This window comes from Quercus robur, chromosome 5 (assembly GCF_932294415.1).
Source record: "Quercus robur chromosome 5, dhQueRobu3.1, whole genome shotgun sequence".
In the NCBI taxonomy this organism is placed as follows: Eukaryota; Viridiplantae; Streptophyta; class Magnoliopsida; order Fagales; family Fagaceae; genus Quercus; species Quercus robur.
In genome coordinates, this window is record NC_065538.1 from 80,462,037 (window position 1) to 80,478,526 (window position 16,490).

General features: G+C 35.4%; 1 long non-coding RNA gene across 1 annotated transcript in view; it reads left to right on the plus strand.

The window, feature by feature from the left end:
• The first annotated feature begins 2,678 nt into the window (after window positions 1-2,678).
• The window catches only part of LOC126727318 (uncharacterized), a 32,808-nt gene continuing 18,996 nt past the window's right edge, over window positions 2,679-16,490 (plus strand). Inside the window, exon 1 of the long non-coding RNA XR_007656202.1 lies at window positions 2,679-3,174. This is a non-coding gene — a long non-coding RNA (uncharacterized LOC126727318). The remainder of the gene's footprint in view (window positions 3,175-16,490) is intronic.

Genomic DNA, 16,490 nt, shown 5'->3' on the forward strand with positions numbered 1-16,490 from the left:
GGTCTTGAGCTTCGCCTACCGTCAAGGAGGGCAGGAGAAAATTGGCGTGCCGGACAACAATGTATGATAGAAGTGGGCTATCCACCAACAAAGCCTAGCTGAATGACTGCCAGGTAGAGTATACGGGGTCACAGCTGAGTATTAAGTGGGATGCTTGGAGTTGTCCGTCTGTGTGCATAAAGATCTCCAGCCTAAGTACGAAATTGAGATCCCTCACATGCACAACTCTAAGATCCAGTTTAAATCTTCTTCCTTCTGCCAAAAATCAATAAAAGGAATGGTTAATACATACGTGAGTAAACCGAACAAAAGTGTCAAACTTAAAACAAGTAAAAGCATTCGGTATCGACCAATATCACGAGGTGAAAGAGGGCAGGGGAGTTCATCGACAAGCCAATTGCCACTCACCTAGACGAATTCTCTTGCCGAGTTTCTGTTGGAATTGGGAAGGCATGATATAAGCCGTACTCGCATACCCCTAGTTTTTAAATAGTAATCGGACTTGATGTTGCCGCACAAACTATACATGAAGTTGATGTCATGGTGGTTCAGTTGTAGCCCAAATATTTGGTTTCGTCTACTGACACAACTCACCACACGGTAAAAATTGAGGGGGAGTTGGTCTGGACACAGGCCATTAAACCTAAGGGTGCCTATAACGAGGGGGTCTATGGGAGACCTAACCCCACCCTCTAGAATAGCCATTAAAGGGAAAAATGCTACATTTGAACCAGTGCGCCTCTGGAGGGTGAGATCTCCTTTGTGGCAGTAGGCGATATCAACATCCTCAGGAACACCATAGGCTGCTCTAAAATCAGCCAAAGGTGCTCCAGGAGCAAGAAGGTAAGAATAACCCATTCTTAAACTATAAGAGTGAAGGAAAATTGAAAGGAAAGGGAAAAGTAAAGAGGACTTACTGTAGGCTCTAGGAAATGATGATCTGGGCTAGAGAGTTTACGCATAGGAAAACTACGCTTCAGGAATGTGCTCAGCAAAGAGAAAAATTGGAGAAGAAAGGATGTAAAAAGTGGTATGGGAAGTCAAGATGAGGTATTTATAGGGATAAAAGCAATGAGAAAGAGGTGGGAAAACCCTTTTGATCCCTTTAGGTAACCCCCACACACGTGGGCTTAGTTCAAGAACCGTCAGACGGTTCGTGAACCGGTAGGTTATAATTACTGATGAATGTGACAACCTGGCATAGCGCTCCTTTTAAAAAAGCATTAATGGACATCTAGTTCACTTAACAACCAATGATTAAGATTCTCGAGGGAACACTACCATCGCTAGATTATCCTTGATTTGTTCTCGGTGGCCGGGCACAAATCAAGGGGGTGCTATTGTACGAGGCTGGGTCCCAGGCCTCAGGCCCAAGCCTCACGGCACATTATATGACCCTGTCCCCATTCTTGGACCTTTAGCCTCGACCTAGACACCTCAGGGCCCACTTTGGGCCCAAGAGCTAAAATAAGACCGCACTAGCTTGAATACCTTAAGCAAAACCCCTCTCCCCCCCCCCCCCCGATCATTCCTAACATGGTCGGGAGCGTTATTGTTCGGAGACACCTTGTACTCGACTGCCTGGTAGTGCCTTTGAGAATATCGCTGCCAAGCGGGCTTCTGAAGGTGGGAATCAGTTCCAATGCCACTTCCACCTTTCCCAACGAAGCATCCACTTTGAGATGATGGAATTGGACCCCTATTTGCACTAGTATGGAGGAGTAATTATAGCATCTCCACTTATCCTAACCTATAAATAGGAGAAGAGAATGAGGAATGGGGGGTTGGTAATTCTAAAGAGAACATTGAGAGAAGAGAGCAACCACTCTAAAAGAGAAAGGTAGCGACTTTGTGAGGTAAAGAAAAGGGTTTAAGGAAACATGAGTGTACTCGGGTCTCCGATTATAGGACCATCCATAGTAGGAAACCCAAAACTCACAATATAAATAGATTGTGAGTTCAAGTAGAGGCTGAGCCCAATAGCCATATTTTGGGTACGCACAGATGGTCATGGTTTTTTGTCTTTTTCTTCATCTAGCTTCTTTCCTTAGGTTATATTTAGTAACAGTTTTTGTTTTCTATTTTCAAAATATTGTTTTTGGAAATATAAAGAAAAAAATAATTTTCTTGTAATTTTTAGATTAAAAACATGTTTGGTTAGTTGAAATTAAAAAAAAAAATAGTTTTTTAAGAAAAAATAAAAAATACTAAAATATGTTGTTACTAAAACTCTGATGTGACAAATTATGAGAAGTTAACTATTACTTATACATAAATTCATAACTTTTTCTTTACCAACCATACTTTATTACCTTATAATTTATAATAAAAAGTTGTGAAAAACTATGTCATATTTTAACTTTTCCTCAGTGAAATCTACCAACTTTGACAAAAGAAAAGCATATACCCGAATCCACCAACTGTGGGGCCGGGAAACGAGAGATTCCACCAAATGTGGGGTGAGAAAAGACAAGCATTTCAAAGATGAAAAAAGAAAGAATTATGCTGGTACCGTATAAAGTGGCACATGTGGCACTAGCATAACTTAAAGAAAAAGAGACCAAAAAAAAGTTTTCCTCACCGTATAGTAAAAGACTAGATGATGTGACAGAAGGTTACCAAAAGTAAAGGAGAATACCCTTTAGTATTTATTGAAGCAAATACGGAGGAAACCAGATTTCAAAGTTTCCATCTTCCACGTGGGTGGGCCATGTGTGTGGACAAATTTTTTGAAAGTTTTATCCCTCAAGAGCTCTAGCGTCACCATCGTAGGGTTTGGGAATCCTACAAGAAAGTTCCACAAAATTACCTAGCAAAACCACAATGCAAAATTTCCACAGTTTCTCTTTCAAGTCTGGAGGTCTGTCTAGATCTAAAGATTTAAAGCTCAAGTACCCGGTGGTTTCTCTACTGGAGCTTGTGTTCCCTTGAATTTGGTTTCTCAATTTTCTAATAAAATTCTGCCGTTTTTCTCAAAAAAAAAAAAAAAAAAAAAACCACATGTCCACACCGGAGATAGTTTGACGCGGCAGGGGCAGAGGTGGCCTAATTGTCGAGTGGAGGCTGATTTGTTGTTGGCTGTTGCAGCTACGGTATCGCTAACCACTCAAGCTGGACCGGTGATTGATGACTGATCGAAGTCCTACTTGCAAGGTTACAGTTGGCAGCGTCAGGGTAATATTGTTTTTTAATATATTCAGATTTTATATTTTGGGAGTAACGGTTTGGATCTTTGAGGTTGTGAAGTTTAGGGTTGTGTTTTGTGATTGTGATTGCGATTGTTTAGTAGTATTTATTTGGATTTTGAAGTCATGATTATCTTCTAAAAGAAGAAAAATTTCTGATTAAGAAGATTTGATTTTTTTTTTTTTTTTGAATTATTTATTATTTATTGCAAATTTGTTTAAGGGCGAAAGAATGGGTATGTATATATTTGTGGTGTGTATATATATATATATTGACTACCGCTATTAAGGGAATTTTTGAAAAGATAGAAAAATAATAAACGTTGGAGAACTTGTGTGATGGCTTGACCTAAGAACGTAAGTATTTTTTGGGCGAAAAACTCATTTTTGCCCTTACATTTTCACACGATTTTTAATTTGCTCTCTATTTTTTATTTTCACCACTTTTAGTTCTTAGAATCAAAAAAGCGATCTCATTTTTGTCCCTACCATTAGTGCCCTAAGGGCAAAATCTTAGGTGGCAAATGAAATACCCTATTAGTTGACGTGGCGTTGATATGACGATTAAAATATTATTAAAAAATATTATTTAGCATTTTTATATGTCACGTCAGCATTTTAATTTTTTAAAAGCCACGTCAAAAGTTTTTAAAAAATTAAATTAAATTAAAACAAAAACCTTAAATCTAATTAATTTAAAATTTTAATTAAAATTTTCTTTTCTTAATATTCATGTTCTTCAACTTGTTCTTCGTGTTTTTTCACAGACCAAACCCAACATCCAAGAACTCAAACCCATATTAGAAGAACACAAACAAAAACAAGAAGAAAAAATTAAATTAAATATTAACAAGAAATTTTCTTCATGTTCTTCCCAAATCCAAGAAGCAACCAAACCAATCTCTAGCAAACCTCAAATCCAAATCTAGCAACCAAACCCAAGCTCCATCAAATCCAGAAAAACAAAAAATAAATCCAAGAAACAAACCCATAAACAAGTAACTAACTCAATCTCTAGCAAACCCATAAACTCAGAAATTTGCTTGGGAAGCAAACACACAAAAAACCCATAAAATAAAAAAAAATAAAAATAATAAAAAATAAAAAAAAACTCCACATCCTCTCAAAAAAACAAAAACAAAAAAACCCAGTACAAGAGGAACAAAGTTTTGCAAATTAACTGGTTGTTCCTCTTTGGGTCCTCACATGGCATGTGGTCTATTGAGTTTGCAAAGCAAGCCTCGATGGTGACCGACTGAGTCCCCAGCTCCACCAACACTACGAGACGATGGCGCTGACCTAGATCGGAGGAGGGCTTGGCGTCCCGATGCGGCCATAAAGTCCCCTAAAGGAGTGAAGACTAGCAGTAAGAAGATGAAAACCCAAAACAAGAGGAACAGAGTTTTGCAAATCAACTGGTTGTTCCTCTTTGGTTCCTCACATGGCATGTGGTCTACTGAGTCTACAAAGCAAGCCTCGATGGTGACCAACTGAGTCCCCAGCTCCACCAACACTACGAGGCGATGGCGCTGACCTGGATCGGAGGTGGAAAGGAGGAGGGCTTGGCGTCCCGATGCGGCCATAAAGTCCCCTAAAGGAGTGAAGACTAGCATTAAGAAGATGAAAACCCAGAACAAGAGGAACAAAGTTTTGCAAATCAACTGGTTGTTCCTCTTTGGGTCCTCACATGGCATGTGGTCTACTGAGTCTATAAAGCATGCCTCGATGGTGACCAACTGAGTCCCCAGCTCCACCAACATTGCGAGGCGATGGCGCTGACCTGGATTGGAGGTGGAAAAGAGGAGGGCTTGGCATCCCGATTTGGCCATAAAGTCCCCTAAAGGAGTGAAGGCTAGTCGTAAGAAGATGAAAACGATGGCAAAGAACGCGGCGGAGACTAAATCCAAGAGTCCCCAATGTCTGGGGCTTCGTTTCGATATGGGTAGATTTAGATGACCCATTTTCTTGGATCTAATCAAATGGGCATCTGGTGATGGGGTTTGGTTGAGTAGGGTTCTTTTTTGTTTTAAGAAAAATCTGAGGACTTTGTTATTTTTGGGGTGTTTTTGGTTGAGAGAGAGAGAGAGAGAGAGAGAGAGAGAGAGAGAGAGATTTTTGAAGTGTTTTGTAGTATTGTGGTTGTGTTGTATTTTTGGATTGATTTGGTTACTGTGTTTATGGGTTTGTTTCTTGGATTTATTTTTTGTTTTTCTGGATTTGATGGAGATTGGGTTTGGTTGTTGGATTTGGATTTGGGGTTTGCTAGAGATTGGTTTGGTTGCTTCTTGGATTTGGGAAGAACATGAAAAAAATATCTTGTTAGCATTTAATTTAATTTTTTCTTCTTGTTTTTGTTTATGTTCTTCTGATATGGGTTTGAGTTCTTGGTTGCTAGGTTTGGTCTGTCAAGAACAAGTTGAAGAACATGAATATTAAGAAAAGAAAATTTTAATTAAAATTTTAAATTAATTAGATTTAAGGTTTTTGTTTAAATTTAATTTTTTTTTTAATTTTCTAACGTGGCTTTTAAAAAAATTAAAATGATGGCGTGGCATATAAAAATGCCAAATAATATTTTTTAATAATATTGTAGTCGCCACATCAGCGCCACGTCAGCTAATAGGATGTTCCGTCTATCACCTAGGACTTTGCCGTTAGGGCACTAATGGTAGGGACAAAAACGAGATCACATTTTTTATTTTAGAGACTAAAAGCGGTGAAAATAAAAGATAGGGACCAAAGTGGGAATCGCTTGAAAATATAGGGACGAAAATGGGTTTTTCGCATTTTTTTTTTTTAGTTCATTTTGAGGAAAAGAATGCAAGGTTTAAGGGACGGAGCTACTCTTTGACCAAGGGGCATGGCCATTCCTCCCTAGATTTTGAGAAAATTTTCTATAGGTATATTTAATTTTCAATTAGCAAAAAAAAAAAAAACTTGGTCATCATTGGTCAATTTTTGCTTATTATTAGCTCGCTCCTAGTATTTTGGACCCAAATAAATTTATAGCTAGTTGGCCACTCTGTGAACCACTACACATGCTGTAGTTCATCTCTATTTAAAACAAAGGAGGAAAAAAAATGATGGATTTAAGTCTAACTAAAATAATCAATAGGCACAGTGAGAGAAAGGAATGTGAGAACAATATGAAAAACATGATTTAACAAAAATATTAAATAAAATAAAAAGACAAAGAAGAAGATTATTAGTTGGCAAGCAAATAAAAGTAACACCTATTTAGGTTGTCTTTGTTTCGTCTTAAAAGTATTTCAGGAAATCATTTTACACTCTGCCATGTATTTGGTTGTGCATGGAAAATTTGGTCAAACGGAAAATCATTTCCGTTGACTGTAAAATGTGGCTGGCTAAAGTGTAAAATAGATTATAGATCTATTTTATCTTCAAACCATTTCCATTTAAAAAAAAAAAAAAACCGAACCACACTTGAAGAGAGAGCACAAGCACACTCCTCACATGGTCCAAAACCCATCTCCAAGCTCACCTCAGCCAAGCTTTGGCTAGCCCAGCCAAGCTCTGACTAGCCCAGATCATGCCATCCCACTGCCTAGATCACGCGCCGGCCAAGCTTCCTCTTTTTTCTCTCTTCTTCCTCAACGTCGCCGCCATCTAAATCGGAGCCTTGCATCTCGTTCTCGTCGTCACCACCCAAAACCGATCTCGTTCTCGACCCACCCAAGACCAATCTCGTTGCTACCACTAAAGATCATTGCCACCACTGAAGACCGATCTCTCTTTCCCGATCTATCTCTCTTTCCTTCAATCTCTCAATCTTTCTCTCTTTGATCACTAATTTTTGTTGTTGTTGTTGTTGTGGTGTGGGTGGTGGTGTTTTGATGGTTTTTGTGTTGTGTGGTGGTAGGTTTTGTGTGGATAGTGGTGGATTTTTCTATGGGTAGTGGTGGATTTTCTAATATAAAATTTGTTTGGAAGCTGAGAAAATGGTTAAGAATATGTGAAAAATTTGTAGGAAAATAGCATTTCCAAAATGTTACCAAACACTGAAAATCGTTTTCCAGACTATTTTCTATTGCACACCCAAACGCCTGGATTTTAATTTCCTTACTAGAATTCATTTTCCCCTACATTTATTTTTATACTCGGAATTCGGTTTACATCGAACCAAACACAGCCTTAAACACAAGATGTGAGGTAAACAAGAAAAACAAGAATGGGTGGGATTGGGAATAGAAAAAGTGATTTAGTCATAGTTTACAAAATACCCTACATGCTTGTTTATTTACAAAAATGCCATATTTGCTTTATTTTTAATAACAATCTAATCATTTTATTTGATTTTTGTAAAACAATATATTAAATTCATTATAAATTATACTTTCATTTTGTTTAATAACAGTGTGTGTCGTGTGGGTGTGCATGTTAATATATATATATATATATATATATTTGATATTAATTAACTGTGAAACAGTGTATCAATACTGTTGTATATATAAGTATATACAATAATGATATTTGAGTTTGGAGAATATTATTTCATAAAGTGAAAATTCAAGTTCTGGAATTTTTTAAGTAAAAATTCAAAATTCAGTATTTTCGATCAATTGAAACTTTGACTCAATCGATCGAAATGGTAAGAAAATAATTTTGGAGTCTATGGATGAATCGATCACTATTTGATTCCTGTTCAATCGATCGAAAAGAGCACGCGATTGATCAAAAGGAACTTTCGACCAATCGAAAGTCATAAAATAGGATTTTCTGTAGAATTTTCTAGTGACTATTCAGAAAGATTGAAGAGGTTTCAGGCCTTGTGAACAATTTTATGAAATATTTTAACTCTACATATGTGCCTTTTGATGAAATATAACCTTATAGGTATAAATAGAAGCTTATGTTCATTTGGAAAAATAGTACGTTAGAGAGAAATACAAGAAATTATGTGGTCATTCTCCAAAATTCCTATCTATAGAACCCAACATCTTGATTGTATCTTAGGGACAAATTTGCGATAACTCTTTAGCAACAATAATATGGAGGGCAAATATTGTTTAAGGAAAACAATTTTGTGTCTCCAAGAAATCTATTTTCTATTTGTCTTTTGTGATAACCTTATTCTTCCATTATTACTTTGTGTAATATCCCCAACAATCTTAAACAATATTTCCTACGATGGAAGGAACAAGTGATGTTTCAGTGTTGAAGATGTTGAATCATGAGTTGGTGAAATTGGATTGCTTTGATGGAACCGATTTCTCTCGACGGAAAGACAAGATGAAATTCCTGCTTACTGCACTGAAACTTTTCTATGTCTTGGACCCGAATTTGATGCATTTTTCTACTGCGAGTGATGAAGACACTGATGAGATAAATCACAAAGAAAGAAACGGGAGGAAGGTGAACTGATTTGTAGAGGGCACATTCTCAATACTTTTTTAGATTGTCTTTATGATCTCCACATATCAATAAAGTTATCAAAGGAGATTTGGAATGCTTTGGTGGCAACATACAATACTGAGAAAGTAGGTACAAATAAGTTTATTATTCAAAAGTATTTTGATTATAAAATACTTGATAATATCTCAGTTTTAGATCAAGGGTATGAGTTATAGATTTTGGTCAATATTCCTAAATCATTCCAAGTGGATGTAATTATTGCGAAACTCCCACCAAGTTGGAATAATTTTAGGAAGAAGCTTTTGCATATGTTGGAAGATCTCACTTTAAAACAATTCGGACAATATCTTCGAATTGAAGAGGAAAGTTGGGTTAGAGATAGGACTAACACCGATTCTAAAGTGAATGTGAGCAATGTTCAAAGTGGAAGTTTGAGTAAGACTGAAAAGCACTTGAAAGTGAACAAAAGTGGGAGTGGTTTCAAGAAGAACAACTCTAAGAATCCCAACAAGGACAAGAAGAACTGGACTTGTTTCCATTGTGGAAAGAAAAGTCATTATATTCGTGAATGTAACTATTTAAAAAAACAAGAAAATAGATGAAAGCAATGCTATTGAAACAAATGTCATTGAGGACATTGTTGCTATAGTAAGTGACATACATATGGATATGATCACTGAAGTTTATATGGCTGTGTTTGCAAATTCTTTTGATTGGTGGTTTGATTCATGTGCAATGGTACATATGTGCAACAATAAAGAGAAATTCAAGACTTATAATGAGTTTTTCATAGAATAACAAGTGCTGATGGGCAACCATAATAAAACAAAGGTTCTTAGACAGGTACCGTTGAAGTGAAAATGTGTCCCGGCAAGATGTTGATCTTGACCAATATTTTTCATGTACCTGATATCAAGAAGAATCTTGTATCTCCTAACTTGTTATGTAAGAGTGGTGTAAAAGCTGTACTTGAATCAGACAAGTTAATCTTATCCAAGAATGAGATATTTGTAGAAAAATGATATGCTACTGATGGCATGTATAAACTAAGTATTATTAATAAAGAAGTTTTTGGTTGTGCTTATATTGTAGATTCTTCATATTTGTGGCAAGCTAGATTAGTACATTGAAATTTCAAATATTTGAAATTTATGTCAAAGCCTAGTATGATTTCATATAAGCATGATGATGAAAAGAAATGTGAGATCTATATTCAAGCGAAGATGACAAAGAGAACATTTTCTTGTTAGAAAGAAATTCTATTATGCTTGAACTTGTACATTTTGATGTATGTGAATTAAATGATGTATTAACTAGAGGAGGTAAAAGATACTTTATTACATTCATTGATGATTTCTCTAGATTTATATATGTGTATTTAATGATAAATAAATATGAATCCTTTGACATGTTCAAACGTTATAAAACTGAAGTAGAAAATCAAAAAAATAGGAAAATAAAGATTCTACGAAGTGATAGAGGTGGTGAATATTTTCCTAATGATTTTTCTACGTTTTATATGGAATATGGTATAATATACCAAAGTTCAGCCTCTTATACACTCCAACAAAATGGTTTGGTTGGAATAAAAAATAGGACTCTTGTAGACATGGTAAATGCCATGACCTTGAGTGCAAAGCTTCCTTTTAATTTATGGGAAGAGACATTACTTATAGCATGTCATGTGCACAATATAGTACCTTCCAAGAAGATTAAAGTATCTTCATATGAGTTATGAAATGTAAGGAAACCAAACATTAATTATATCAAAGTGTGGGGGTGTTTAGCCTATTATAGAATGGTTGATCCAAAAAGAACAAAATGAGAACCAAGAGCTATGAAAAGTGTTTGTAGGTTATGCTGAAAATTTAAAGGCATATAGATTATTAGACTTAAACTCTAATATGATGGTGGAATCAAGAAATGTTGTATTTATTGAGGATAAATTCTATAAAGATTTCATGAATGCTTTGATACCTATTCAAACACAACAATGTGACTCTAATCCTAATACTACTTTGTGTGGTAGTAAAAGGATTGAAATTGATCCACCAAGTGAACAAAGAAAGAGTCAAAGGATAAGAAAAGTAAAGGACTTTGGTTCAGATTTCATTTTTTAACAAGCTTAATTGTTTATTGTTGAAGGAAACAGACAAGTAGTCCGAAATAAAATACCTATAGTGTTTAACATAGAGGATGATCCTAAAACATTTGAAGAAGCTATTGTAAGGTTGAATTTATTCAACCATCTAATTGGCTTTATTCCATGCCAAATTTGCTTGTAATTCAGCATCTAGTAACCCTGTATTTAGGTGGGTTTGATGTAAGGGTAGTGAGTGAGATAGAGTGAAGTTTGCTCAAAAGTGTGCAAGAAAACAGAGACTCGCGGCTTGGCCTCGTGGGTGACTCGCGGCTGCAAGCCGCCAGACGCAGCACACGTGCCAAGCATGCCAGAAGGTGAACAGTCATGCAAGCTGGAGCACTACAAGACAAAACAGGACAACTGGCCATACGGTTATCTCGCGACTGGATCTCGCGACTTAGTCAAGCCGCGTGGTCAAGCCGCGAGCCACCCCTATTTTGTAAAACCTGACGTTTCACATTCCTCTCCCACTCCAGTATAAATACCCCTTTTACCCACGATTGTAAGAGAGCTTTCAGAGAGAATTTTGAGAGAGAAACCCTAAAGAAAAACAAGATTGATTCACCTACAATCTATACATTAGAGTCTCTTCAAATTCCTCAACTCTCTTCCTCTCCATTGTCAAATCCTTGAGAGGCATTTTACCAAACCTTGTTCTCACCATAACCATCACTGTGAGGGAGCTGTTTGGATTTCTGGGAAGCAGTTAGGAAGGAACCAATCTTCATTGGTTGATGCTACGGTCTAGTAGCAGAATCCAGGAAGCTAGAAAAGAAAAAGGTTCGGCGCAACCTCGTTGGAGCAAGAAGCTTGGAGGGCTTAGGTGCACTGGATAGATTAGGCTTGGAGGGTCTATTGCTGTCCTTGTATCCCAACTATATTTTCTAGTGGATTGTTTACCGCTTGGAGGGCGGCGGAGAGGTTTTACGCCGAGGGCTTCGGTTTCCTCTTCGATAACACATCACGTGTTGTCTTTGTGTTTGCATCTTCCTTCCTCTTTATCTTTACCTTTTATTATCTGCTGTGGGTTGTGATTTTAATTTGGCTTAGATAATTTTACCAATTCCATATTATAGCTTATGTTAAGTTTCCGCACACTAGTTGTTTAACATAATACTTGAATTGGTTAAGTTGTAATTTAGGGGTCTAAACGTTCAAGGGTGTTTATACACATATTTGAACTTTCAGCTATGACTTCTAAAAATTTAGCTTTTTGGAAAGAAGCTGTAAATGATGAAATGAACTCAATATTATCCAATAATACTTGGGTCCTAGTGGATTTACCTACTAGTTCAAAACCAATTGGTTGTAAATGAGCATTTAGAAGAAAATATAATACTAATAGATGAATATAAACTTTTAAAGCAAGGTTAATGGCAAAATGCTTTAAACAAAGGGAATGAGTAGACTACTTTGATACCCATGCACTAGTGGCTAGGATCACATCTATTTGTGTGTTGTTAGCTCTTGTATTCATATACAAGTTGATTGTATATCAAATGGATGTTAAGATAGATTTCTTAAATAGTGATCTTGATGAGGAAGTTTACATGAAACAACCTGAGGGTTTTGTACTTCCTAGAAATGAAAAGAAAGTTTGCAAGTTAGTCAAGTCTTTGTATGGCTTGAAACAAGCTCCAAAACAATGGCATGAGAAGTTTGACTTAGCGATTTTGTCGAATGGCTTTGTGCACATTAGTTCCGACAAATGCATGTATTCCAAATTCACAAAGGAAATGGAATCATTGTATGCCTTTATGTGGATGATATGCTCATATTTAGTATGAAAATGAAAGGTGTATGTGAATTCAAAAAGTATCTTTCTTCAATGTTTCAAATAAAAGATTTAAACGAAGTAGATACTATTTTGGGAATCAAAATTAAAAGACATAGTGATGGATTTGCACCAATCTCATTATGTTGAGAAAGTGCTTTAAAGATTTGAATATCTTAATATAAAGGAAGTAAATACATCTTTTGATCGAAGCATGAAGTTGAGTGAAAATACTGGAAGAGCAATAGCACAGCTCAAGTATGCTAGTACTATTGGTAGCATGATGTATGTTATGCATTATACAAGACCAGACATATCATTTTTAGTGGGCAAACTTTCTAGATTTACAAGTAATTCAAGTGTGGATCACTGGAAAGTAATTGATAAAGTTCTTGGTTATTTAAAGAAAACCATAAGTCTGGGACTCTTTTATTTCGAATTTCCAGTTGTGTTGGAAGGTTATTCAGATGCTATTTAGATTATTAGTATGAGTGATAACAAATCCATGTCTGGTTGGATATTCACTCTTGGTAAGGGTACCATCTCTTGAACATTAAAAAAACAAATGTGTATTTCTCACTCCACCATGGAATCGGAATTTATAGCCTTGGCGACAGTAGGCAAGGAAGCGGAATGGCTAAGAAATATGTTGTTAGATATAGAGTTGTGGCCACAACCAAAACCAGTCATTTAGGTGTATTGTGATAGTGAAGCCACCTTAGGTAGAGCATACATTAAAATGTATATTGGTAAGTCTAGACATAGAGGTCTAAAACATGATTACATAAGACAATTAATAAAAACTGGTACCATTTCAATTGTCTATTTAAAGTCAAATAGTAATTTGGTAGACCCTTTAATCAAAGCAGTGTCTTGAGATCTGGTTAGGGTAACATCCATTGAAATGGGACTAAAAGCCTTCTTTTAAGAGAAACACCAATAGTGGGAACCTAACTTCAAATTGATTTAATCTAAAGAGGTTTAAAGGGTAACAACAAGCTATTGATACATGGTTAGTAAGAGTAATAATTTTGTATCTCATTTAGGATGGATTAGTGTAGATTGTTACGATATAACTAAGGATGAGTTTTACACTCTTAATGAAGTTCATTAAGTATAAATGTCTATGTAACAGAGAAGAACAAACTTAACCTTTTTGAACATAGAAGTGGCACTACTTTTAGCAAGAGTAAAGAGTTTTCTGTTGTAAATATTCAATAAACCAAGAAGAGCACAAGGCCATAATAGTACTAACAACAGTGGATTTCTAAATGTGTTGTGGATGTTCTCATGTGTTTCTAATTTCAAAACATAAGAGTTTTGGTTTAAGCACCAAGCCACCATTAACTTTTTTGATTTCTTGAGCAATTACACTAAAGGGAGGTTTAAGTTGAAAGACACATTCCATTATGCATGATAGAATATCAATCAAGTGAGACATATATTATTATAACATCGTGGGAGATTGTTGTATATATAGATATATACATGGATGGGTTGTAATAATAATATTTGAGTTTGGAGAATATTGTTTCATAAGGTGAAAATTCAAATTATGGAATTTTCTAAGTGTAAATTTGAAATTTAATATTTTCAATCGGTCGAAACTTTGGCTCGATCGATCGAAATGGTAAGAGAATAATCTTGGAGTCTCTAGATGAATTGATCGCTACTCGATTCTTGTTCAATCGATCAAAAAAAGCACTCAGTTGATCAAAAGGAACTTTCAAATGATCGAAAGTCATGAAAAAATATTTTCTGCAGAATTTTTTGGTGACTGTACAGAAAGGTTGAAGAGGTTTCAAGCTTTGTGAATGATTTTATGAAACATTTTAACTCTTTATACGTGCCTTTTGATGAAATATAACCATATGGGTATAAATAAAGGCTTAATATGCCTCCAAGTTATCTATTTTCTATTTGTCTTTTGTGCTAATTTTGTTCTTCCATTATTACTTTGTGTAATATCCCCAACAAGTACACATTAATACCAAAATATTTCATTTCAATAGTCAATCTGAAATAGAATTTCAAAATCTTAATCTCAATTCTAAAAATTGTTGATATTTCAATTCCATAAAATGTTAATACCTCAGTTTCCAAAAATTCTTAAGCAAAATTATATAAAGTTAATTAACAAGTGAGTTTTGTTCAATACTCCAACCCTTCCCCCCCCCCCCCCCCCCCAGGATTCAAACTCCTGACTCCGTCCCTGCGGGATCATGTAACCAAAGTTATTATTACTTAAGATCCCAAGATCCTATGTCCCTAAAACGTCAAGGATCTCACTAGAATCTCTATTAAAATGAAATTCATGGGAGATCCTGATCCAAATCTTAAGATTAGGATCTTATAGAACTCCAATCTCATAGCGATACTAAGGTTGCGTTTGGTATGAGGATCTTATAGGATTCAGATCCCTGTGTTTGGTATTGACTTATTTTTGCTACTATTCAAAAGTTCCATTGCACTTTTTGATATTATTTATAGGTCTCACTATATTATTTCATCTACTTTTTAGTTTTATTTACAGTATTTTTAACAAAAAATTTTTAGTTTCAACTAAATAAGCTGTTCTCAAATGGACTCTAAAGATCCTATGCTATAAAGGAAAATTCAAAAGTTGTTACTGTTAGATTTTAAGGGCTTGTTTGGTAACAATGTTTAAGTATTGTTGTTCAGTTTTTAGTATTGTGGAAATACGTGTTTGAATGTTATAGAAATATGTGTCATAAGTGTTACTGTTGTTTAAACACTGAAAACTGTTGTTTAAACAACAGTGCCAGACAACCCCTAAATATCTAGGTATAAATGTTTAGGTTTTAAATGATTTATTTGCTGACAAACTATGTACATAAACTTGTCCAAAAATATTGTTATTTGCTTTATATTGTTTACGTGAGTAAGACATTAGGTATTGACATTGTTATTTGTTTTTAGTTGTTTATGTGAGACATTATGTATGTTTTGAGTTATTTAACTTAGAATCTGATAATTGTGAGTTGTAACTTTTGAATTTTGTCACTAATTTGTGTCAAAAGTACTTTTTTATTTTTATTTATTTTTATGTTTCTTTAATATATACTGTTATGGGTATAAGTTAGGGGTAAAGTAGTAATATCATTGTACTCTATTATATATATACTATTATTTAAGAGATTTTCCCTATTTGGATCGGATTTTTTTTTTTCAAAATACCCCTACACTCCTAGGTTTAGATTTAAGTAGAGACAAAATTAAAGGATAATCTGATAAAAATACACATCTAACTTGCATTAAAACATTACCTACAAAATATAAATACTCTTCCACTAATCCACTACTTCAAAATAACTATATGTCTATTTTTTTTTTTTTAATAGATAAATAAGTTAAACATCCTGCGTTGCTGTTGTTTTTTTCCTTTAAAAAAAAAAAAAACCATGTTTACAAAAAAGTACCACACTCTTACAGCCAGCTTTCTGTCGTTAACCACATCAATCACAACCCACCACCATTTTGCCGTTGCCAACCACAACCCATCCTCTTTCCACCGCCGACGAACAAAACCCCATCTCTATCCACCGCCAATAAACCCAGATTCGCTGGCTGAAGGCATCGACTAACTCTGATGACTACTTCGTGGTTTGCGAGACACTGTTTCATTGTCGCCTGATCGTGATGCCGACGTGGTTCTAGTTGCCTTTCTCCGGTTACCTACTTGCACTTTTAGAAACTACCAGATCTTCACGCTGCCTCCGCATCTCCAGCCTTGGGTACCGATTATTGTTTATTTTTTTGGTCAGCTATGTTTTGATTTTCTGTTTGGGTGACCTATGCTGGAAATATTTGTTTTTAAATTTTTTTTCTGTGTGGTTTGATCATTGGACATATTACCCGGTGCTGGGGGTTTGATGTCATTTGTGTTACAGGTTTGGTTTTTTGTTTGATGCTTATTGGGGGTGTGCTATTTGTTGCGGAGATATCTATGGGCTTTGTTGGAATGGTGTAGTGATTGGACTTTGCGGTGTTG